This window comes from Ochotona princeps, chromosome 12, assembly GCF_030435755.1.
Source record: "Ochotona princeps isolate mOchPri1 chromosome 12, mOchPri1.hap1, whole genome shotgun sequence".
In the NCBI taxonomy this organism is placed as follows: domain Eukaryota; kingdom Metazoa; phylum Chordata; class Mammalia; order Lagomorpha; family Ochotonidae; genus Ochotona; species Ochotona princeps.
The window spans coordinates 36,514,227-36,538,482 of record NC_080843.1 but is presented as its reverse complement, the minus strand read 5'-3'; the positions used below and the strand labels follow the sequence as shown (position 1 = coordinate 36,538,482).

Here is a 24,256-nt window from a genome sequence, read left to right as displayed (position 1 = left end):
TGGAAGCTCAAGATTTACACACCTAATCACAGCTTTTGGTGCTATTATGTGATCATTAAAGCCAACAATTGGGCCTGGCACAATGGCTCAACAGCTAAATCCTCACCTTCTAAGAGCCAGGATCACAAATGGGTGCCAGTTTATGTCCCAGCTGCTCCACTTTCCATCCAACTCCCTGCTTATGATCTAGAAAAGAGCAGAGAATGGTTCAAAACCTTGGGACACTTCATCTATGTGGGAGACCCAGAAAAAGCTCCTGGCATGTTTCTTCAGATTAGCTTAGCTCTGGCCATTTTGGCAGTTGGATGAGTGAACCCGCAGATGTGAGATCTTTCTTTCTCTCTGCAAATCTGCTTTTCCAATAAAAATAAATAAATCTTAAAAAAAAAATAAGGCCAACAATTGCAGTGCTATTAGCTTATGAATGTTCCATTCCATTGCTGAAGAAAGAAGGAAGATCAGAGCTTCAACCTATGGAGGTATCAGAGTTATGTCAGGGAGATTCTCAGTATTTAAAATTGAGGCTTTGACCTTTTTCCATTTGCACCGTTTAGTTTTTCCCATGAAGAAACTGAGGCCTAAATTTCCAGAGGGAAAAAAAAATGGATCCCATGGAAGTGAAGTGCACTTGCAGAGAAGGAGAATGAAATACTCTTAGTCAAAAGTGGGTTCCAACTTCTTACCCCAGTGCTCCTTCTGCCACATTGCATTATCCCAGATGGCTGGCTGGGGAAGTTGGTGTTTCCATCATCTCCTCTTCTTTGTAATTATTTTAGAATCAAATTTCCCTGAGTGAAGGAGTTCCTCCTGGCAGGTCAGCATTCGTTGCAGCACCTTTTTTGTTTGTTTGTTTGTTTTTGTTTGTTTGTTTTGTTTTAAATTTTACATGAGGACTCCAAAGGGCTGTTTTATCTTTCTTACATGTTTGGACACTGAAGAGAGAGTACTTAAGCTGTGCTTTTTGTCTTAAATGCTAAGCATCACAGAATTTATTAGGAGTTTGAAGGAGAACTCTACAACTGAGTTTCTTCCTTTAAAGCCTCCAAGTCTGCAGTTTCTCTGGAGCCATCTGGATTTCTTCCCAGTGCCGCTATTGCAAGCTATACCCAATCAGCTTCCAGCAGCCCTTTCCCTTTGGATCAAAAAGTAGATGCTATTTCTTCAGGAAAATCAATGATTATTTTTAGATCTGCATAGTTCAGCTTTGTCAAATGATCTGGGAAATTATCAGATATTTTGTAAGCATTCCCTCGAATCTCCATAAACTGCCCCCTTTTGTTCTTACTGTGTGAAAAACTTGGGTTATCTCAACTCAGCAGGACACTCATGGGAATAAAGAAAGTAAGTGTCTCATGGAATCAGAAGTCATGAATGTAAGCCTTCCAAAGAAGACTTGCATTTTGAAATTTTGTGATTGATACAACTTAATTTCTTTTTCCTCTTGTTTCTATGAAATTTCTCTCTTCATATCCATTTTGTACTTTATGACTGTGGCATTAATAGAGCATCTGCTCATTTATAACCCTTACTGCCGGCCTGGCGGCGTGGCCTAGCAGCTAAAGTCCTTGCCTTGAACATTCCGGGATCCCATATGGGCGCCGGTTCTAATCCCGGCAGCTCCACTTCCCATCCAGCTCCCTGCTTGTGGCCTGGGAAAGCAGTCAAGGACAGCCCAAAGCTTTGGGACCCTGCAGCCACGTGGGAGACCCAGAAGAGGTTCCAGGTTCCCAGCTTCGGATAGGTGCAGCACCAGCTGTTGTGCTCACTTGGGGAGTGAATCATTGGACAGAAGATCTTCCTCTCTGTCTCTCCTCTCTGTATATCCGACTTTGTAATAAAAAGTGAATAAATCTTTAAAAAAAAAATAACTCTTACTGCCTCATGGCCTCTGCAAATGGTCTTCTCTTTTTGTCCTTTCACCTTCAATTCCTCTGCTAAGAGCTCAACTCTACTTTTTTAAAAAATTCTAACTTCAAATTTCTTAGAGAAAATTCTCATTTGCCTACCTAATCAAGCATCTTCCCTTTATGGACAAACCTGTTGAATCAAACCACCAAGCCAGACTCTGGATAACTTGTATGTTGTCTGGGCTCACACCAATTACTCTAGCAGGAAGCATGCTATATAAAATGTTACATAGCACACTTCAGGTGCAATGGAAATCTACCTTCTTTCAGCAGTGGCTATGGAAGGGGGCTTCCTAGAATATTCAGAAAACTAGGACCTGTTGACTCTGTATCCCTAGAGAGAAGGAGAGGAATATGGTAAAATAGTGTTACCTCCTTCTGAGACCTTGTGCTCAGCAGCTCACCTTTACATATGCAATGAAGTGATTTCAGAAGCTTTCAGGCAAGTGATGCACTGAAATGCCTTTCTTCTTGAGATGCCCTACCCCTTAACTCCAGTTGCCTGTTGAAATGTTGGTAGCCTAAACATGGGGAATGTTTTTAGATTCCTGGGTACTGAACTTTATCTCATACAATTATTTAGGCAACAGAGGAAGTGGACCCTGGGCTTTTTTTAACCATCTCTCCCATGCATTTTGACACGATTTAGTTTCAGAAAAAAGTGATTATTGCCTAAAAACCCTACTTCATGATATCTCAGATATTAAAAATGATTCATCTGTGTTTTTGTCATCTTTATGAATGAAGATATGTTGAGTTTGGATGATTCATTCCTTGTGATACAAAGCATTTGGCATTACTAAATGAGGTTTAAATTGGAAAGACACTATACATTACACACTGAAAAAATTTGCATTTTAACATCTCTAGAATGCTATTAAATATTTCAGGAAAATCCATAAAGGAAAGTGTGTCCTAGAGCTTGAAATAGAAAGTGATTGGAAAAAGCAGAAATTGAGTTCCTATTTTTCAGAAAGAAGCCGTATCATTCCATAAATCTTTGAAAAGAAGTTTTCTTGGGCTGTGCTCTAAGCATTCAAATGTTTCCCAGGAGCACCTTGACCTTAAATTAACATTTATAGAGTTTAGCTGACATCGAGCTTTGCAGTTTAATGGAAGGTTTGAAGTTGAAGAAGGTATGTAGTCTAAATTGGTATTGTATATTAAGTTCTGAATAAGGATGAATTTCTACAACTGCCACCATTTTCATTTATTTCCCCCTCTAGAACAATAATAACAATTGGTGAAATATATGAAGTGCATTTCATTTCATGAATAATACATTTTTATATGTTAACCTCATGGAAACAAGAACAGTTCAACAGTAAAAACAATATTAGCGCTGTCTTCTTAAGAAAAGGTAGATGTGACACTGTACTATGTAACCTTGATAATGTTGTTTTCAGTATGATCTGATAGAAATATTGCTGCAAGAGATGCTAACCAAATACTAAAATAATAAAGAGGCATGTTTAAAATGGAAGGAAAGGAGAAAATATGCAGTGTCACCTATAGATTCTATTACAGATCAAATGAAAATAAGGAAAGTTCCATTCAGTTCAAGCCAGGAATATGTTCTAAATGGAATGAATATCTGGGGATTCATATATAAAGCACAAAGATGGTTTTTTAATACTTCTAATGAGTTGCCCCTTGGTTGTATTGCAGATAGAAATAGACTTCGAATATATATGCATATTTCTACTTTGCAAAAAGCATGGCTTAGAAATACTTGGTACTAGCTCACAAAGGAAAAGATCATTCCTCCAAGTATTTAGGCTGCCAGAATATTAGTGACTTGGACTCTTTAAAAAGCAGGTGTCTGTGAGAACTAATGCTGCTCTTTGACATAGGCAAAATAGCTCCAGCTCTGGATCCTGAGCTGGGGCAGACATAGGGAAGGAAGGATGTTCATCTGCATCCTGATCTCCTTTCTTGTATTTTGAAACAATTTCCTCGACCTTTTGTAACTCCTCCCCTGGTGGCTTGACCTTCTGTAACCCCCTCCCCTGGTGGCTTGACCTTTTGTAGCCCCTCCACTGGTGCTTTGACCTTTTATAATCCTTCCCCTGGTGTCTGGGATCCTCCAGAGCTGTGGCACCACATCGGCGAGGTGTCCTGGGCTGGACCAGGACCTGTGCAGACCCTGCTGTCATTGCTACCTGTTAAAATGCTCTCTCTGCCCATCTTCTTTTAATTTCAATTTTACTTATTTGAAAGGCAAAGACTGATCTTTCAGCTGTTGGTTCATTCCCCCAATGTCCATAACAAGCAGGGCTGAGCCAGGCCAAAGCCAGGAAGCAAGAACTCAGCCTATGCTTCTGACAAGGGTGGCAGGGATCCAAGTTCTTTAAGTCATCACCTGTTGCTTCCCAGCCTCCACATTAAATCAGAAGGAGGGCCAGGATTCATACCTGGGTACTCCGAAATGGAATGTGTGCAGTATAACTGTTGTGCCAAATGCATATTCCTAAGCTACTCTCTAGTTCTCTCTGTGTGTCTTCTGCATCTGAGGTCACCAAACTCCGAGGAACCCTAATACTTGTGTCTGTGGAGGTGCAACTAGGCCTCTGTGGCAGGTGCCCAGTATCTAAAAGATAGCTTGTGAACAAGTATTTCTTGCTGGAGGCTTCAACATGTCTTCTGCTGGGTTATATGAAATTTATCATCAGAATGGTGCTATTTTGAGGAGACTTAAAATTATTCATATGAACATTATCTTTTAAAATCTATACTTGCTAAACTCTAGTCCTTCATGCTCCTCACCACAATACCCAGCCCCACAATCTTAAAACTAGGGTGTCTCCAGGCATAGTTACAAGTAAACAAAATGGACTAAAATCTAGTCAGATGAAAATAAGACAAAATTTTCCTTCCTTGGTGATATATCACTTATATAAGTCAATAAGCAAATTTGTTTTATTAGGGAAAATGAAAGAGTTCACCCATGCACGGGTTCTCTCTATCTCAAAGTCCCCTCCCATCACTAGGACAGGAGCCTCCTGTCTCAGCTTTTCTAATAAATCCTGCTTTAAAACTAAAAAAAAAAAAAAAAAAAAAAAAAAAAAGAAAGAAAGAAAGAAAGAAAAATAAAGCAAAACTAGGATATTTTGATCGAGATTTCTTCATGAAAACATTTATGGTAACAGAGGGCCCAAGTCTTGCTGTAGAAGACTTCCTTACTTAAACCCTGCTTGAGGCCTGTAAGTCTCATGATCTTTGCAACCTACCACTCTTGGGCACTGTCTCATTTCTCTTCAGTCTGGTTTCCTGTTGTTGTTGTGGCTATTGTGAATAGGTGCATGGAACATTTGCCCATTTGATGCACCACTTCTTTCACAAGCTGTCCTGAATTGCTCATGCTCAAGTCTCAGATGCCTATAACTTTGGCTCGGGAAGGAGAATTACCTCCTAGTAGGCAACCCTAAACTTCCAGAAGGAGATCCCAAGAGGATTCTAGAACCAATGGTTAAATGTCTCTCCCTACGGTCCTTTGTGTGGATTATTCTATTCAGACACTCAAGGTACCACTGGCTCATGAAAGTGCTACCAGCCCACAGTGGTGACCAACACAATAATACATCCTTTATTTGCTACCTTCTTCATGTTTTCATTCCCCTTGGTTCCTCACACCTGCTTCGCGGGGTTACTTCTTAAAATAAACTACCTACCCGCGATCCTCAGTCTCAATCTCTATTTCCTGGGAGGAATTTAGACTAACAGACTTTTACCACAGCTCATGGTAATCATTCTCCTTTCAAATGGCTTCCCTACTACGAATCACTTAAACATGTCTCAGTGCCCTCCACAGGCTTATGACTTACTATTACTATATCATGCTGTTATAGAGACATACATGATTACTCTATCACTTCCTGCTTTAAAATAGTGATTAATAAACCACATCTCATAATCCCATTACACATCCCAGATATTGTTTCAAGTTTCCTGGATGCTTCATGATGTTGACCTACTGGTAATCTGCAGAAAGTTGTCATATAAATGATTCTGCTTATAGGACTCAGTGTGGTCACATGAATGAAGGCAAGAAAATGCTTCTTCTAGCCTGAATATTATGAACAAGATTTTGTATTTTAAGATGTTGAAATGGATTTATAAAGATATGGATATTTCTTTATTACCTATTTACTTATGAAATTTCATTGAAATTGGTATAAAATCATTAACTTGTGTGGTTATATAAAATAAAATGATCGTCTCCATTGGCAGAGATTTTCATCATTCTTAGGGTTCTGTGTTTTAGTGAAAACATTCACAATTTTTATAGTAGAGTACAAATTAAATGACTGAAGCAGACTATAAAAATATTCAAGCCTCTTTAAGACTTAGGAATATCTAAGATGCATAAAAATAGAGATGTACTTCTTTCAATTGAAGACACAAGTCAGAAGTTAGTCACATTCACAATACAGACTCACACACAATCAATTAAGACTGCAGCATTTGCAAGTGGCTATTTTCCATAATCCCAAAGGGAGAATTGGATGATTAAAGAGATTCTCTTGGACAGGCTTCATTGCTCTTTAAAAAGGGAAAAACTCTAGTTAACATCTGGTTGCAATACATTATTGAAATACATTGCAGACATTGCTTCTTTTGGTCAAACAGCTGGAATCCTATTCATTAAAAAATAATTTTGATGTGCTTAATCTTCAACTTCTTCTATTATGAAAAAAAAGATGATTGGAAAAGTAATATATCCTCTTTATAAGTCCTTATTCTGCTCCCAGTGTGCTATGTAATATTATATGTCTGTTACTCCTAATGGGGTATGAAAAAATGCACAACTGTTAAGCTATGACAAGGTGTAATCAGCACACATGTGCGTTTTGTCGCAACAGCATATATTTTTGTGTTATATTTATCCTATATCATTTAAGTTCTAAACAAGGAACTAGAAGCCTGGAAAAAGTATTTCGAACAGAGGGGGGTTTCATGTAAAATATTATTTAGTAGGAGAGTGAAGACTGAAAGACCAGAAAGGAAATGGTAAGGGAAAAAGAAACAGAAACAATCTCCCTCTTCCTGTCCCTTACCCTCTCCACCCCTCTTCCTACCTCCCTGTGTCCCTCCCTCTCCTTCCTTTTCCCCCTCCTTCTCCCTCCCTCTTTCTCTTCCTATCTCCTTTCCTCTCCCTGTCTCTCTTTCAGTCTCCATTTCTGTCTCCTTGTCTTTCTCACTATCTAGCAGTGAGGAATTGACTCACATAGTTATGGAGACAGAGAAGACCCACAATCTGTTATCTGATAGCCGGAGGCTCAGGTCAGATGGTGGTTTAGTATCTGATAGCAACGAACATCAATGTCTGAGGGCAAGAAATACTATCTCAGCTTAAGAAAAAAGAAATTGTGGATTGAATGACACTAATTTGCATTGTGAAGCATAATCTTCTTTATTCCTTTGCTCAATCAAGAGTATTTTCTTAATGCAAACACTAATTTCTCCCAGAAAGAGGGTCCCAGAAAGACCCCTATAGACAAATCAGCAATAATGCTTTATTAGCTCTATGAGTATAACCCCAGTCCAATCAAGTTAACCAACACAAGCCATCATATTAGTAACTCCTGAGAACAAGCGTATTTCCTAGATTTTGAGGCAACAAAAGAAGAGATCGTGAAATAGAAGTTCCAATTTCCAAAGTGGAGACCTTACCCCACAGCTGATGTTGATTCCCTGAGTTTGGAGATGATGCCCAGTACTGGTAGTGCCAAAAACACAAAAACAAAACAAATAATAACAACAAAAAGAAAACCCTAGAGGCTGGACCACAGCTGCAGAAATTGGAGAATAAGATAGAAATATCCTCTGCCTTCTTATCTCCTGCCTGGACCTTCCCTTAGAGAATCTAAGGCATTTCCAAATAATGGTCTATAGAATCTCAGATCCAGGGTCTTAGGTGATGGTTCAGTGACTAAATCCTTACATTACATATGCCACTGGTTTGCATCCCAGCTGCTCCACTTCCCATCCAGCTCTCTGCTTGCAGCCTGGGAAAGCAGTAGAAGATGGCCTGAATGAAGTCTTGTGACCCTGTACCTGCATGGAAACCCAGAAGTTCCTGGCTCTTGGTTTCAGTTTCGCCCAGCTTTGGCTGTTATAGCCACCTGGGGAATGAACCAGTAGATGGAAGACCTTCCTCTCTGTGTCTCTGGCCTTTTCAATTAAAAACAAATAAATCTCGAAAAAAAAAAAAAAAAAGAATCCCAGGTGCAGCATCACACAGCAGATTGTAGAAAGGTGATGTGGGAGCTGAAGGACTATATCAATTACCCACTCCTAGTTACACAATACTTATTAACTAATATGCTATAATTATATAGTTTATACAGAATTGACAAGTTTTGTTTTTCTTTAAGACTATTTAAATTATTTATAGTTCTTCTATACCTTGAAACTTTGTGATTAGTTAAGGTGCAGAGTACAATTTGTACTTACAATTTGTAATACCAACAAAACATTGGGATATGAAAATATACTCTCACATTTATTTGAGTAATATCCCTAAGTATTTTTGTCTTTATTTTCAGTATTATGATTCCATTGACAGACATGAAAAATGTTTGGAAAGATAGATGGTTTTCTGCTAGGTTCAAATTTAAGTTGAAACAGAATTGCAGGCTAAGTTAAGCTTTACAAATCCTTTACCAGAGAATGTGTTTTATTAAATATTACTGAGGGGTATCTACTGGAGCTGTGCACCAGGCAGGGTAAGGCCCATGCAGAACAATTTCTGTTTCCTACCACCAGTGTAGTCTAACACCAAGTAGTGGCATATCCTCTTCCTCCCTCCCCCACTGTGGACACATCTCAAAATGGGTCTTCCACATGGGAGGCACGGACCCAGATACTTGAACTATCATCACCTGCTGCTTCTGAGGAAGAAAATTTGCAGCAGAATTGTAACTCAAGCTCAGGTGCTTCAATATGAAGTGCAGATACCCCAAACTTGCCCTAAAGTTTTCTCATCTGTGGAAGCTGTTCAGATCAAAATGTTATGTGATCAACATCATTTGGGATCTTTAATTCTGCATTTACGTGTGGCTACTTTGTTCATGATGATTATTTTTGTTGTTATTTTTTCCAAAACACTGTATTAAAATACTATTTTGATTGCTAATTTTTTTGTCACCCTCTTACAGTCTGTGTCTAGTCTTGGTCCTGAATCTTAGATCCCAAGCAGCCTTTTTACACTATAATTCATATTTTAGCAAGACCTCCCGCCCAGATAATTCAAATAAGCAATCAAGTTCAAGAGGAATTGGAGTAGTTGACTCCAGAAGCTGCAGAGTGGTAACAGGTGAGAGGAAGGATTGGAGAGGACAGCTGGGGCACATTTCATATCTTCCTTATGACCTTTATAGAGGAGTGGTGGCAGCAAAAGCTGCAGGAACTGCTTTCATGAGGGATCAACTGGGACATCTGCCTGATGGTCACATGGGGCACAAAATGGGAGCAAGGGATTTCCTCACTGTTCTGTGACAGATCGTCAGTGAAAGCGACAGTCCTCTGACACTACCAGTGGCTGCTTTAGGAACTTTGCACATGGCACCTTCTCCAGGAAGGTGCGTGTGTCCTCCAGGGAATCTGTGGCAGTGGCTGGAGCCAGGAGAGCAAGGGATTCAGCTTCTGTGAGTTTTCAATGCGTGGTAATTACACAAAGGCATGCATCTTAATTATGGATCCTTGATTTGGGCCCCGTTAACACTCTCCTCAACATGAATAAGGTACAGAAATAGTATTGTGTTCCATAGCCCTAAAGCAATGGTTCTTTGTGGCACTCCTGTAGAACTCACCTATCTTGAAGGACAGGTTTATTTTGTGTTTACCACGACTGCAGAGATAACTGAAATGTCTCACATGTGTGTCTTCTTCTGTTAAAGAATATGATGTTGCTAATGTGCCCAGGAAAATACAAATTCACTTAATATTATGTTAGTTCGCTTTTGCCAGTCTATATATTCTCCTATAAGATACACCAAAAATACAATTAACTCAGCATGGGAGTCTGTATATGAATATGTGTGTATGCATTCACGCTCAAGGTTTATTAAATTTGGGTATAGTGCAGGTATCTGTTTTTAAAGGCACTCATAAGGTCACATAATTGAAAACCCTAAGTTATAGGTAATACTTTTATAGTCACATTCAACAGATACAGCTGCTTTAAGAAATGAAAGTTTTGCCCAGATGATTAAAAAAATATACAGTGTTACAGTAAAGTAAGTATCAGAATCTGGTGCTCCAGACTGTCTTGTCCTCGGGCTCAATTCTCTCTGCCACTCTTAGAAAAAAAAAAGTAAACTATAAGAAAGCAAACTATTTTAACTATAAAAGGTGACCTAAAGAAAAATCATTTCAAGACCAAGTTGGTTGCAGCAAAATTCATTAGCCTCCTCCAGGATGAAAGCTGGTGCCTGGGTGACATTCCAAGGTTACTAATACTTGTCAGTCCAACAACTTGCAGACTGTACATGATGGGGAATCTTTGGGGTTTGGCATCAAAGGAGAAAGGATGTAAAGATGGCCCTGATGGATGTTCTGAGGTTGTTTGATCTAAATCCAGAGAAAATAGCAGCTATCACAGCTGATGGAGTATCCGCTATGACTGGGAAGATGAATAGGATGGAGGGGAAAAAAAATTAAAGTCAGAAAGGCTGTGCCAGACATTTTATCATATCTTTTTTATTTTATTTTTTACAAACCAAGCTTGACAACTTGGAAATCCCTTTGTGCAGTTTATAAAATAATGAATTCTAAATGAAAGCTTGGATTCACCAACAGACCAAGCAATTACATAAACAATTTCTGTTCCCCAATATGGTTCCCTGTCACTGCATTTTCAAGTCAAATCAATTCCACGAGGTGGAACAGTAGTGCATATGATGCATATCTTTGAAGCGCTAGCTATCCGACATGGGGAGAAGTGAGTTTCCTGACAACCCAATGACAAGAAACGTACCCTGTGTTACATTTCCACTTCTGATTTACTCACAGAGAAGAGTCAACTGAAAGAAAAAATTGCTACAGAAAAAAAAATTGGTATCATTTCTTCTGTGTTCAGTGGTATCTATTCTCTGATTTCATTACCATGGGTATTTCTTACTTTTAAGCACCTTTAAGCTCTCTTTCTCACTCTCTAACACACACACACACACACACACACACAGACAACAGATACGCAGTTCATTAAAGTTAGTTGTCACCTCTCGCATGCGTGGGCTTTGAAAGCATTTTCTCATGTGAATGCCAGTCCTTTCATTAGTTTACAAGCTCCTGGAGACCAAGTACCAAGTGCGTCATGGCCTTTATGTTCTCCCCACACAGTGAGTGTTCAATAAATACTATTGACTGACTGACACATCTCCCTCTTTTTCTCTTTGTCTCTGACACCTCTGCTTTCTTTCAGAAATGGTATTTCTTTTTAAAGTGGCAATATTCTGCACTCTGAGCTTATACAAAGCTCCTTTTGGTTTTCAACTTTTTAATGTAAGATTTTCAACAATAGACAAAGTGCAGGTGAAGGAAACTGATATTCCACTACCCCTTAACAAAAAAATTCTGTTTTTAATTGGAGTGTGACAAGTGACTTACAGAATGGAAGCTTTGTGCCCAAGAACAATGCCAGCGTGAACATTTCAGTTGAAGTGGCCATTAAAAAATAATCATCCCTCCTGCCTGTCCTATGCACTCCAACCACTCTTGAATTCAGGGCAGGGTATTCACAGGCAGCCCCCGCTTTATTTTCCTCCTGTATCACAATGGGTCAGAGGCACCGTCTGTATTCAGTGTCTCTGCTGTTCTCTTACAGAACTTAAATAACAGTTTGTTCTTCTTTTGAAACAGGAGCCCACACCACAATTATTTTTTTAACCTTACCTTAGGAAGAGTCTTGGTAGTTCAGCAATATTGAGAAATATGGACTTTTCAGGAGATATGAAAGCGTCTCCTCCATCAACCTACGCATTGTTTGATCTCACAGAGACGAGGCAATGCACCTTTACCACGGCTTGCTTTCTCTATTACTGCCATTATGGATCACGCAGTTGTGGGAGATAGTTGTTATGGGGAGATTGTTCTCATGTCACCTCCTTCCCTTTGTGTCAGCCTGCTGGAAAAAGTGCAGGTGAGAAAATTTCAATCCAATGTGGCACCTGCTCTTCACAGTCCATCTCTGCACTCGCAGCAATTACAGCAAAAAGCAGCATTCTCTTTCTGCTGCTTCATGCCCATTTCTTTTCTCCTAATATTCCTGGTCTACAGCCTCTTAGAATCAAAGGATATTCAGAAAAAAAAGGAAAGGCTGAAAATTAAGGTCATGAAGGCTAGCATAAGATGCAGATGTTTCTAGCCCTTATCCTTTATTCACCTGTCAACAGGTGTTTACCTTATTGTTGCTACAGACATAGAATTTCTAACTCTTAACCACTGTAGTAACCACTGCACTTCTGGAACCAATCTCAGGCCCTAGTGACACCACTGGAAAAAATGAAGCTAAACCCTAAGACAAGCATCCAGTATCACATCCGGACAAGCATCTATTACAAGTGCTTGTTTCGTTGATTCCATGGAACCAGAGAGACGGTGCTAACTGAAAGCTGATGTTTGGTGTTCTCCATGAGCGGGGTGGGGAGAAGGGGATGGGAGTAGGTGTGGGGAACAGAGTACTCAGTGGTAAGACTTTGCTTTGTGTATACTATGGAGTTTAGTTCCTTGTACTTAGAAGCAGAGTAGTTTGTGGGAAGATGCAGCGCAAGAAAAAAAAAAAAAAAAAAGAAAAAAAAGGCAGTAGAGGCCTAAGGTTCCATGGTCCCTGTCTGCTACTCAGGTCTCTTCTCGGGTTAGAAAAGGGGCTGTGGATCAACAGCCCTGCCTGGGGGCCCTCGGCTTCTGCACAGACAGCAGCAGCAGGGGCTGTAGGTTCTTCACTGTGGACCTGGCCAGCCACTACAAGAAGAGAATTTTGCGCTCCCCACCTTCTGCCCCTGCTCCCTCCGACCCTTGCCTTACTTTTGAATCAGAGTGAGGAGACTGAGTGAACTGAAGCTGAGCAACTCTGAGTTTGCTCCCTAAGCATTGCCCTCATCTGTTCTAGGGCAAGGAAGGCAATAGTAATACACAATAGTTGTTTGGAACATACCAGGCCCTGACTGGCAAGATAGTGTCCTTGTTTTTCAGAGGAAAGCTGAAGCACAGAGGAATTATGTAATCTTCCCAAAGCCACACAGTTGGTAAGGAGAAAAGTTGTAGTTATAACTCCAGTGGCTGAACTCCCAGAGCCCACCGTCATGAGAACTGCCTGCACTGCTACAGGGGACTAACACCGACTGATCTATATGTTCAGCTTCACTTCTTGTCACCTTCTCAAACAGTGGGGCAGTGTCTTGGGAATTGTACAGCTCCTTTTGTGGAGATTCTGGGATTTGGGCATCATTCCCAAGCTATCTTCATTACATGCTCTTTTAAATAGAAACTTCTATGAGCAAAAATGTGATTTACCAAAGGACGCTGGCCCAGAATAGTGTGCATAAGGCAGAGGGCCCTGTGCTGGGATTATGAACTATTCATTGATTCCTTTGCTATGTCTTCTATAACTTTATATCCTGGCTCTCAATTCACCATACCAACTTTCCCCTATTCAAATGACCCAAGTAAGGAAGTGGAAATGATTCTTTTTTCCAAGGCAGTGACTACAAAACACAAGGGAAATGCAGTCAGCATAATCCTTTGATATTTTGCTTGAGAAACATTGGTGTGCTCATTATTCAGGTAATTTTTTTCCTCCCAGGAGGACAGGCAGTTATTTTGACAGCTTATTTCTCTGTTGCAGATAAAGTTTACATTGTCAATTAATGGGAATACACCAGGTAACCATCATGAGCTCTCAGGGAATAATCTTGAAGCCATTTCCAAATGTCCTTTATGGAAGCATATGGTCAGATCCTCCACTCCATCACTGGGTCAATCAGCAGTTGTTCTTTAATATGGTATGTTCTTCATGCACCGGTGCCATTTCCAAGCTCCATCACATTTGTTTTTCCCCCATGGCTCTTGAAAGTTGCTTAAGCCACTGATGATTGCCTTGCTTGAGCTCTGATCACTCTTTTGAAGAGCAGACTTTCAGATGTCATCTTTAATTTGTGATATTAGTATTGAACTGTATCACTGCTCAGTGATTTTAGTGAAGTATTTACATACAGGCTAGCAAAGCGTTTGAGCAGTACTTTGAAAACTGTCCTCCTAATTGGAACTGTAAAGTTTGCCATGGCACCTGCATGACATGGCTGTGATTTCTGAGTATGAAGCAGCCTTGGAGCATTTGCTTTCCAAACCAAATGACATGTGCTTTTTGCAGCTCTGTCTTTTCTCACTGGTCCAGGCCATTCATGATTAGTGGTGACACTGCTCAGAGAACTGTTTTTTCACAATGTAACACTCTTAAGAAAGATTAACTATCTCAAAAGGTTTTAACTGGGAATCATATTTAAATTAATGAACTAATTAGTTAAGAAATGTATTACTTTATTATAAGAGAAACCTTGCACCATAATGATAGCCTGAAATGCATGAAGTGTCCTTTTATTTTATGATATTAGAGGAAGGTGGACTTGGGAAGGAACATTTGGATTGCTACTATTAATTATCTGATTTAAGGATCACCTTGCCCTGTGAGAAAGATTGATTATCAGTCAGTGTTTGAGAGCTTTGAAAGGATGAAAGAGAGAAAACAAGGAAAGAAAAAGGGACATCTTCCCAGTTGTGTTGTTAGATGACCTTGTGCCCTGCTATGTTTAAATTGCTTACTTCCTATAACTCTATAAACTTCTGTGTTTTCATTTGCCGGATTAGATTGAAGTGTCAACTATATTTGATGAATGGCATTGGTAATATATGTTCATGTTCGTCTTTGCTCTTTCTGTTTTTATTTATATAGAGTCAGTATAATTTATTTCTCCTGAGAAAGCTTTCAGCAAAAAAAGATTTTTTAAAGTACAAATACTTTTTAACAGGGCTCTGGGGTTTCTGGTGATCAAATCACTCATCTTTCCTTTTTCTTGCATTTTTTCTTGCTTTTCTTTTAAAAACTAGCAAACTAAAAAGTATGCATAGGAAAACTTGGCAGATGCACATAAGCAGAATTAAAAAGTGGCACTGCACACAAGCCTCTATCTCAGGCTATACATACATTAAGGGATTGATATGAAGAACCATATAATTATCTGGATAATTTAAAATGCCAGTAGTCAGCCTTCATGATTCTCTCATAGGGCACACCATGCATGACATCTCAGCTTTATTGGAATTCTGTTTTAGAAGAAATTTTTTTCTTCTTTACAAGATATTGGAATGAAGATCTGGTAATCCTCAGTTTAAAGTGCAGTATATTTGCCATTAACTGTGTTACTAATTACTCAGTTTTTTTGGCTTAGATCAAAATACTATGCTTAGGATAATAAATATGTTTACTGTTCGAAAGCTTTCTGAAGGATGATAGGGAAAAGGGGACAGAAATAGGGAATGGGATCCAGGCATGATGGCTTAATTGCTAATCCTCCCCTTGCAAGGGATGGGATCACATATGGATACCCTATTGAGTCCTGGCTACTTCACTTCCCATCTAGGTCCCTGCTTTTGGCCTGACAAAGCAGTAAAGGATGGTCCAAAGCCTGGGACCCTACCCCCACATGGGAGACCCAGAAGCAGCTCCTGGCTCCTGGCTTTGGACTGGCTTAGCTCTAGCCATTGCAACCATTTGGGGGAATGAACCAGCAGATGGAAGATTTTTCTCTTTTTCTCCATATATCTGCCTTTCCAAAACAATTAAATAAATCTTTAAAGAAAAAAAGAATTACAGCACATAGGGAATAGAGAGACAGAAATCACAAAGTCAGTCTATTGAAATCTGAAAATTACCTAGCATAATACTGATTGAAGTGGGAGGTTGGGAAAATTGGAGAAGATATGATACACATTAGGCCAAATTTGGCAAAGTGCCTTAACTGTTCTTCTTCTTTTTCTTTTTGTTTAAACATTCTTTCCTTGGGGCAGGCATTGTCGTACATCTGGTCAAACCATCACTGTTATTCTGATGCCAGCAACCCAGAAGAATGCTGGTTGGAGTTTTAGTTGCTCCATTTCAGATCTGGTTACTTGCTCACGTACCTGGGAAAGCAGCAGATGATGGCTCAAGTCATTGGGCCCCTGCCACTAATGTGGGAAACACAGAAATTCCTGATTCCTTGTTTTGACCTGGTTCAACCCTGGTCATTGTGGCCATTTGGGAAGTGAACCAGCGTATGGAAGATCTCTGTTGGTCCTCTCTTTGTAACTCTGCCTCTCAAGGTAAATGAATCTTTAAAACAATGAATCTTTAAAACAGTCACATGTCCATCATTGCAGGCATGGACCATGGCAGAGTCCAGCACCCTACTGTCAAGATACAGTAAACAGTTTCACTGGGAGTCCATTTTTGATCTGGAAGTAGAGATGCATACTGCATTGTATCCTCACATCTGGATATGACAGTCTCTATTACTCAGTTACTATACATCCCCTTAAATGAAAAGCTACAATACAAAACCAACAACAGGAAGAAAAATAGAAATTTACAATGCCATGAAATTAAATAACATGCTACTAGATATGACAGTCTCTATTACACAGTTACTATACATCCCCTTACACGAAAAGCCACAAAACAAAGTCAATATCAGGGAAAAAAAAATAAATTAACAACACCATGGAGTAAAATAACATGCTACTGAATGACTAATGTGTTGCTAAAGAAATGAAAAAGAAAATCAAGAACCTTCTTGAAGAAAATGATGCTACTATATGATCTATGAGTCAGTGAAGAATTTAATGAGAAGAAAGTGTGTTGAAGAGATGAAACTAACAAAAAAATCAAAATCCATGAAATACAGTTTCCACTGATTTTTGCTGGTGAGATGTGTCTCTTGTAGGCAACAAATAGATGTTTTTGTTTTTTTTTTTAAAAAAATCTAATATACTAATCTGTGACATTTGATTGGTGAGTTTATGCCATTTACATTCAGGATTAATACGAATGGGTGGTAATTTGGCCCTGTCATTTTAGCAATGGGTTATTAATTGATTTAGTCTTCTGTTATTATTTTAATGAGATATTCTTCACATTTGCCCTTGGTTTTGTTGGGTACTATTCATTGTCTCTGTCAAGAGAACATCTTTAAGTATCATTTGTAGGGCAGGTTTGACTGTTTATGAAGAACTATAGTATAGTAATAATATAGTAATAATATAGGGGAACTCAGTGAGGGGGTGAGGAATAGGGGTAGGGATAAGGGAAATCCCAGGGCCTATGGAACTGCATCATAAGATGATAATAATAATAGTAATAATAGAAAGTAAAATTTAAAAAGATGCAGAGCATAGTAGAAGGTAATTAGGTCAGTGGGAGTACTGTTCTACAAGAAATTAATGTAATTTTAGTTAAGACCTCAGGTTAGTTTCCATGATTAGGTTGTTATTTTTAAAAAGCAAACAAAGACACACACACACACACACACACACACACACACACACAAATCAAGACTAGTCCCTTCCAGGTCTCTGGTTTCCTATGTGGCCATGTATCTTTTCCTTCTAGCATGTGTTCCCACCATGATGCCATTTGTCATACTGTAATGTAGGCAAGAGGGCCCTGAGTGAAAACCAAATAGATATAGCCACATGACCTTTGACAGTGAACCTCCCAAACTATAAGATGAATAAATTTCTATTCTTTATACATTAAAACAAATAAAACCAAACAAACAAGCACACAGATTCTTATCCAGAACTGTATCTCTTCCTCATATCCTGTTTTAGTCTTCTTAACATTAAAGAATTTCTCCTTTACATTGAAATCTGAAGTGTTTTTTTAATTATTTGTGGGAATGAATGGTAGATGTGATAAAGGGTCCATTGTACTTCTGCATCACATAGCAATACACTTGCCACTGATCCACAATAATAATGATAATCATTGCCCACAAAGTTGCAACACGCGTAGTTATAAATTTAATTGGCTTTTATTTGCCAGTCATGGATTGAGGAGGTCCCTATCTAACAAAATAAAATGAAAGTTTTCACTGTGTGATAGTAGAACACAAAGCTTTCTAACATAGGTATAAGGAAAGAATGCAAAAGAAAAAAAATCTCCGCTCATTGACATAAGGCTACTTCCTTGGTAAAGGAATACAGAGGGGACTTTTTCATTGCACTGGTTTAAGTAGGCAGGAATGTCCTCTTGTGAGGAAAAACTGGCATGTCTGGAAATTTGTTTCCTTAGAGTTTCAGTTTGGTTATTCCATTTGGGTTTGATCTGGACTGTTGGGGCCTTGTACAAGAAGAAGCTCAGTCCAAGACATGGGCTTTTGTAATTTTTGTTTAACACCTAGGCTTGGATTCTGACTTCTCTGGTATGCATGAAATAAAAAAGGATGACAGGTACACTTTTAGAAGATTCTGTACACATTTGTTCTGACAGCAGAAAGTTAAAGAAGCTGAACTTTTAAAAAAAAAAAAATGAAGAGAACATAAGAGTAGCAAATTACAGTCCTGCATGACTGAACACCAGATATAAGCTCATGAATTTTAAAAAATTAGAAACGAGTTGAATTTTATTTCTCATATACATGAGGATAAAGTGAATGTATTTATGTTTTTTTAAAGTGCAAAGGTTTCCAAATTGTGTGATTAACATGCAAAATGAGTTGGATCAAATTCTACCTTGGCTTATTCTTGTAGCACACTTTGCAGTCAGTTGTTATAATTCCTGTTCATTTGAGAAAAGAATATATTAACATTTGAGCTCACATAAAAATAAAGTTAATTTTAAACAACTAAGCATTTCTGTAACCACACAAGTAATCATCTGAGTGACTTAAAAATATAAATATATAAAAATGTTTATAACCTTGACTGTAGCATGACTGTTAGTAGTGCTATGGCCCTTAGATGTCTAATAGAGAACTCATATTTAACACAATCTAAACTGAATTCATCATATGTTATCTTTCCACATGCCACCCTTACTTTTGCAAGTTCCTTATTTTTTGATTTTCACTTTCTATTATTCTACCTTTTCAGTCTAAGAACCTCAGAACCATCCACAATCCTTCTGTTTTTGTCACATACCCTGATAATGTTTCAGTAAGCCCTTTCATTCTATTGCATGTGCCCACTTCTCACCATTTTTATCACTGCCATTTGCTCTCCTCTGAATTACTGTAAGACTTTTCTAATGGTTGTTCCTGCTTCCACCATTATGGCTAAAGTCAACTCTTCACAGAACAGCCAGAGTGAGCCTTTTAAAATGAAAGAATGTGGTTCTTTTCTGCTCCAAATCATCCGATGGTTTCCTGGTCCCTCAGAGTGAAGGACAAAGCTTCACAAAGTCATGTCTGATGTGGATCCCATTGCTACTTTGACTTCTCCTCTTATTCTCTGCTTGCTCATTCCATTTCTGCCACCATAACGTTTTTTGTTAGTTCTCTTTCCTGGAACATCCTCTTCTGGATATCTCCATTTTATTTTTTTAATCTTTATTCAAAGTTCAATTTACCAATAAAAACTTTCTTAGTCAGTTTATTAAGCCCCTCACATGTCCTGTTTGTGTTTCCTGCTTTTTCTTCATAATATGTATCACTGTATTACTATCTACGTGTATGCAACACACATGCATGTGCACACACAGAAGCACAAGTCCACATAGAAAAACAAAATGTTACATTAATGTTACCAAAACTAATGCTTCTCACTCTTTCGAGTTATGTCATACTAAAACCATTGTAAACTGAAAATATAATGAATCAAAATAAGTTTAATGTCTAACCTACTTAATGTTGTAGCTAAAATTATTCAACATTAAACATATTCACAACATTTCATTATATTAACCTACAGTTGGGCAAAATCATTCAACACAACTCTCATGTAATTCTTAAGAAAATGGTTGAGTCCACTTTGACATCTTTGTGTAGCGAAAAATCCTAAATTGAACCACAAAAATTGGGAAACAGTCTGTACTACGATAAGTAGTAGTACTATCTATATTTATATAATCATATTGTTAACATTCTAGATATTCAGTGCTTTTATGTGAATATGCATAATACACATATATAATGAAGGAGCTTCAAAAAGTTCATGGAAAATGTAATTAACTAATTTGTTTTGATACAAAATAATTTGAATTCCATGCATAGTTTTTACTTATGAAACACATTTTCAAAGACTTTTTAAGGCCACAGATACGCATGGGTTTCAATATTTTTTTCACTCAAATAATTGTTTAATTCCATTTTCTGTAAACCTTTTGAAATGCCATTGTATGTGTGTGAACATACATATATAACTTGTTTGTGGTCTTTCTCCATCAGAAGTTAATCCTGTGAGGGCAAAGATTTTGTGTATCCTTTTCACTGCCATTCCCTGAAACAGCACCTGGCACATAATAGAAGCTGAATAAATTATTGCTAAATGGACTGTGGATGGACCATAGCAGGCTGTGTTGATGAATCTACCAGCATGAGCAATATCTGGAATTGTAAACAGTCCTGGTAAGGGAACTCTGGGACCTCTACTATTAGGCTGCAACTCTCATTGGTGAGTGTGAGAGCCTGGGTTCAGGGAGAACCAGGTTGGGAAAATCTGCAGCACTGCCAGTGAGAGCTAGGACTGGGGGTGGGCCAGGCTGAGTCAGGCTGTAACACCTATTGGCAATGCCAAAACTGGGGATGGGGAGAGCCATCCGACACTGGATCACAGTACCAGCTGGCACATATAAGACACAGGATTGGGAGCATGCCACAGGATTGGGGACTCCCTGGGCCTCTGCTTCCACTGGTGAGTGTAAGAGATGGGACTGGGGGTCAGTCAAAGGGCAGACCAGTCTAGGGATAGACCAGGCTGGACTATGCTGCAGGACCCATGGGTATGTACAAAGCCAGGTTGAATGTGGAATGGACTGGGCTAGGATACAGCACATGCCAACACACACAAAAACTGGGGCTGAGAGTAGGCCTGGTAGGGGCAACTGGGGATTGCCCCAATTAGACTGTGACACCTGCTGGTGTGCATGAAGACTGGGCCTGTGGCAAGCTAAGTTGGCCTAAGCAGCACCCATAAGTCAGTGTGAAAGATGTGGCTGTGGGGGTAGAACTGACCAGGCAGCTGCATCCACTGGTGATGAACCAAACCTGAACCTACAACTGGCTGGTACACACAAGAATCAAGTCTGAGATCACCCAGGTGAGGTTTCTTAGGGGACTCCCTCTCTAGACCACAGGACTCAGAACCTGGCCACAAGGGAAATCACAATATATGTGGTCCAACCTTGGAGTACATGTATCAGGACTGGGCCTCCTCAGTTGCTGATGCCAGTGCAATGGACAGGATACCCAGATATACATGGGGGACATGAAGGCCAGCTCACCTGGGTAAGTAAAGGGTGTCGACTGTCTCATCAAATGATGGAAAGCAGAACAGGTTGGACATTCTCCTGGCCAAGCTTTGTTACATGTTCCTGGGCCTAGGGATGCACTAAGGTAGACTTGGTCAGTCAGCAGACCTTAGAAAGATTTTGCTCAACCATGGTGCAACGAAACTGACAATGTCTCAGAACTATCAAAACCACTTAAGTAACACCCTTTCCCATGCTGGGGTCTGTAGGCATCACCAAATGACTGTTACCCATTCCTGGTGCTGATGTAGTTTGAGAAAGGAGTAGTCCCCTTCCTCCCACTGTAGACACAGGAGAAAAAAAATTGAAACATCTGGTGCCCACCCACCTTCCTCCATACATTGACCCTCCCCACCCTAATCGGAGACTCACATGGCTCATATCCCTCTCTATATTGTAAATGATATTAAAAATATTATAACACTTAAAATAAAATTAAGAAGAGAAAAAAGGGCCCGGCATGATAGCTTGGTGACTAAATTCCTCACTTTGAATGTGCCAGGATCCCATGTGTGGGGCTCAGAGACAAAGAAGTCACTAATTCAACAAGATGGCGGCTATCAGTCAAGGTCACTGGGTTACACGTGGCGAGCAAGATGGCGGCACAGGACAGAGCCCTGGGCGTGAACCAGGGTGGGGGTCAAGTAGTTTCAAAGAAAGACTGATTGGCCAGGGTCATTTGGCTCACTTGCCCCTGGCCCATGGGAGGTGGCTTCCGCAGTCATGCAAATGACAATTTGCTCTTAGTTTCTCCCCTCCTGGAATTCCTGGGATTCCTGGTCTGAGGCTACCCATTACCCTAGGTAAGAAACTGAATTCCCCAAATAAACTGGAACTGCTTAGATGGAACCCCTCTCTGTTCGTCTCTCGCAGCAGGCTCACCCCCTCTGGCAACGGGGTACTGGAGGAATCTGTGGGGGAGACCCAAGCACATATGGGTGCTGGTTCTAATTCAAGCAGTCCCCGCTTCCCATCCAGCTCCCTGCTTGTGGCCTGGGAAAGCGCTCAAGGACATCCCAAAGCATTAGGATCCTGCACCCATGTGGGAGACCTAGAAGCTCCTGGTTCCTGGCTTCAGATTGACTCAGCTCCAGCTGTTGTGGCCTCTTGGGGAGTGAACCATTGGATGGAAGATCTTCCTCTCTGTCTCTTCTCCTCTCTGTATATCTGCATTTCCAATAATATATATATATGTAAATGAACAGATACTACACTTGATCTTAGCCAAAAGACCGAGAAGTGATAAGTAATGAATGAATAAAGCAATCAATGATACAACCATTTTATTTATTTCTTTATTAAAGTAGTACAACACAAGTGAAACCATGACTTTTTGTTCGGTGAAACAGTATGAAAATATGTGTATTTCATTTTTTATTTACACACTGTGTATTTTATATGCTTCAATGTGTTTGTTTCCTCTGTATTCTCATAATTCATGTAATCTCTGGTCTGTATTCTTGATGCAGCACTCTCAGTACCATTGCCAAAGTGAAACATGGGCATGGCAGTATATCTAATGACCCTCTCTTCTAGCGCTTTACTCACAACCCAGCTACAATCTCACCCACATCCGCCACTTGAGTTAACCATGTAAAAGAAGCATTGTGGAAGACAGAGTGTTATAGATATGAAGACTCTGACATCTCCCATGCATATTTCTGCAGACTCAGGATCAGTGTGTACACGGGCCAAAGTTCACTGTCAAGAGACAAACACTATACTCATGTTCTCTTCTACATACTGTTCATAAACAGGTGATTGAGGCAGCTGTGGTACAAACAGGCCAAATAAATACATGAAAGTGAATTCAGATCTGGTCTAATTACAGGGCCTTCCCTGGCCCTGTGAGAAATAAGCAAATAAATTTTGGAGATCACCTTGGTGATGGGTTACACGTAGAGCTGGCGAGAGCGGCAGAGAGGACCTGGGAGTGTGATTAATCTGGATTGTCCAGTTTAAGGAAGAAAACTTAATCGTCAGTTTCTGAGGGAGGGTGATTGAGTAAACCAAGGGGTCTAATAATGATCTATCTAATTGGCAGGGTCGAATTGGGGTAGCAGGAACACAAATGTAGGAGGTGAAAGTTGACCTTCCTTCTTGCCTTACCCTTGGGCCCACAGAGGGCCCACCTCCTAGTATAGAACGTAGATTGTGTACACAAACTTTCTTAGCCTGGGCTCACCTGCACCAATCCTTCATAAATCATGAGATTTGTGGACTTTGTTTCCCCAAAGGAGAAAGGTATATGAAAGCCCAGTACCAATACATCTAATATGGTGCCTGCATACACTAGGCCCACTGCTCATATCTCCTTTGCTACCAGCCTTAAGCAATGAGCAGGTGGAAATCTGTAGCAAGGATTGAAAGGGAGCTGCTTCCTTTGCTGGTAATGCAGATAATCTTTTTTCAGACTAATAGATCACTGGAGATAGATTGAGACAAATTTGTATGCTGAAGAATCTTCATATTCTGTGTTGGCTCACAGTGAAAAGGTTCTTCTATAAAGTCACAAATTGCACAGGAATGTGTTTGTATCCTCCCCTCCGTTTTCCCCAGTTCTAGCCTCTTACATAATCATAATACCTGACATTGATATATAGCTGTTAACAGACAGTAAGTCCCACTTTTATAATGGCAGAGGAAGAACTTACCGCTTCCATTACTTTGGCTCTTGCCTAGGGTAATCAAAATGATTCAGGGCAGCAGCTTCTTTCCTGCATTTTCCTCTCTTTGATTGAAGAACTACAATTATTGAAGATTAAATAGTCAGTTAGTCTATGTGCCTACATCCAGTCATGACATCCAATTTTGCATCTCCTTCGATGTTCACATTTGGTTGGGC

At 39.6% G+C, this 24,256-nt stretch overlaps 1 long non-coding RNA gene and 1 pseudogene across 1 annotated transcript in view; both read right to left on the bottom strand.

Moving 5' to 3' along the window:
- The window catches only part of LOC131481563 (uncharacterized), a 129,576-nt gene that overhangs the window by 18,690 nt on the left and 86,630 nt on the right, over window positions 1-24,256 (bottom strand). The window contains exons 3-4 of the long non-coding RNA XR_009246392.1: window positions 24,066-24,156; window positions 11,805-12,036 (exon numbers count right to left, since the gene is read on the bottom strand). This is a non-coding gene — a long non-coding RNA (uncharacterized LOC131481563). The remainder of the gene's footprint in view (window positions 1-11,804; window positions 12,037-24,065; window positions 24,157-24,256) is intronic.
- On the bottom strand, window positions 22,485-22,655 carry LOC118758064 (U2 spliceosomal RNA; annotated as a pseudogene).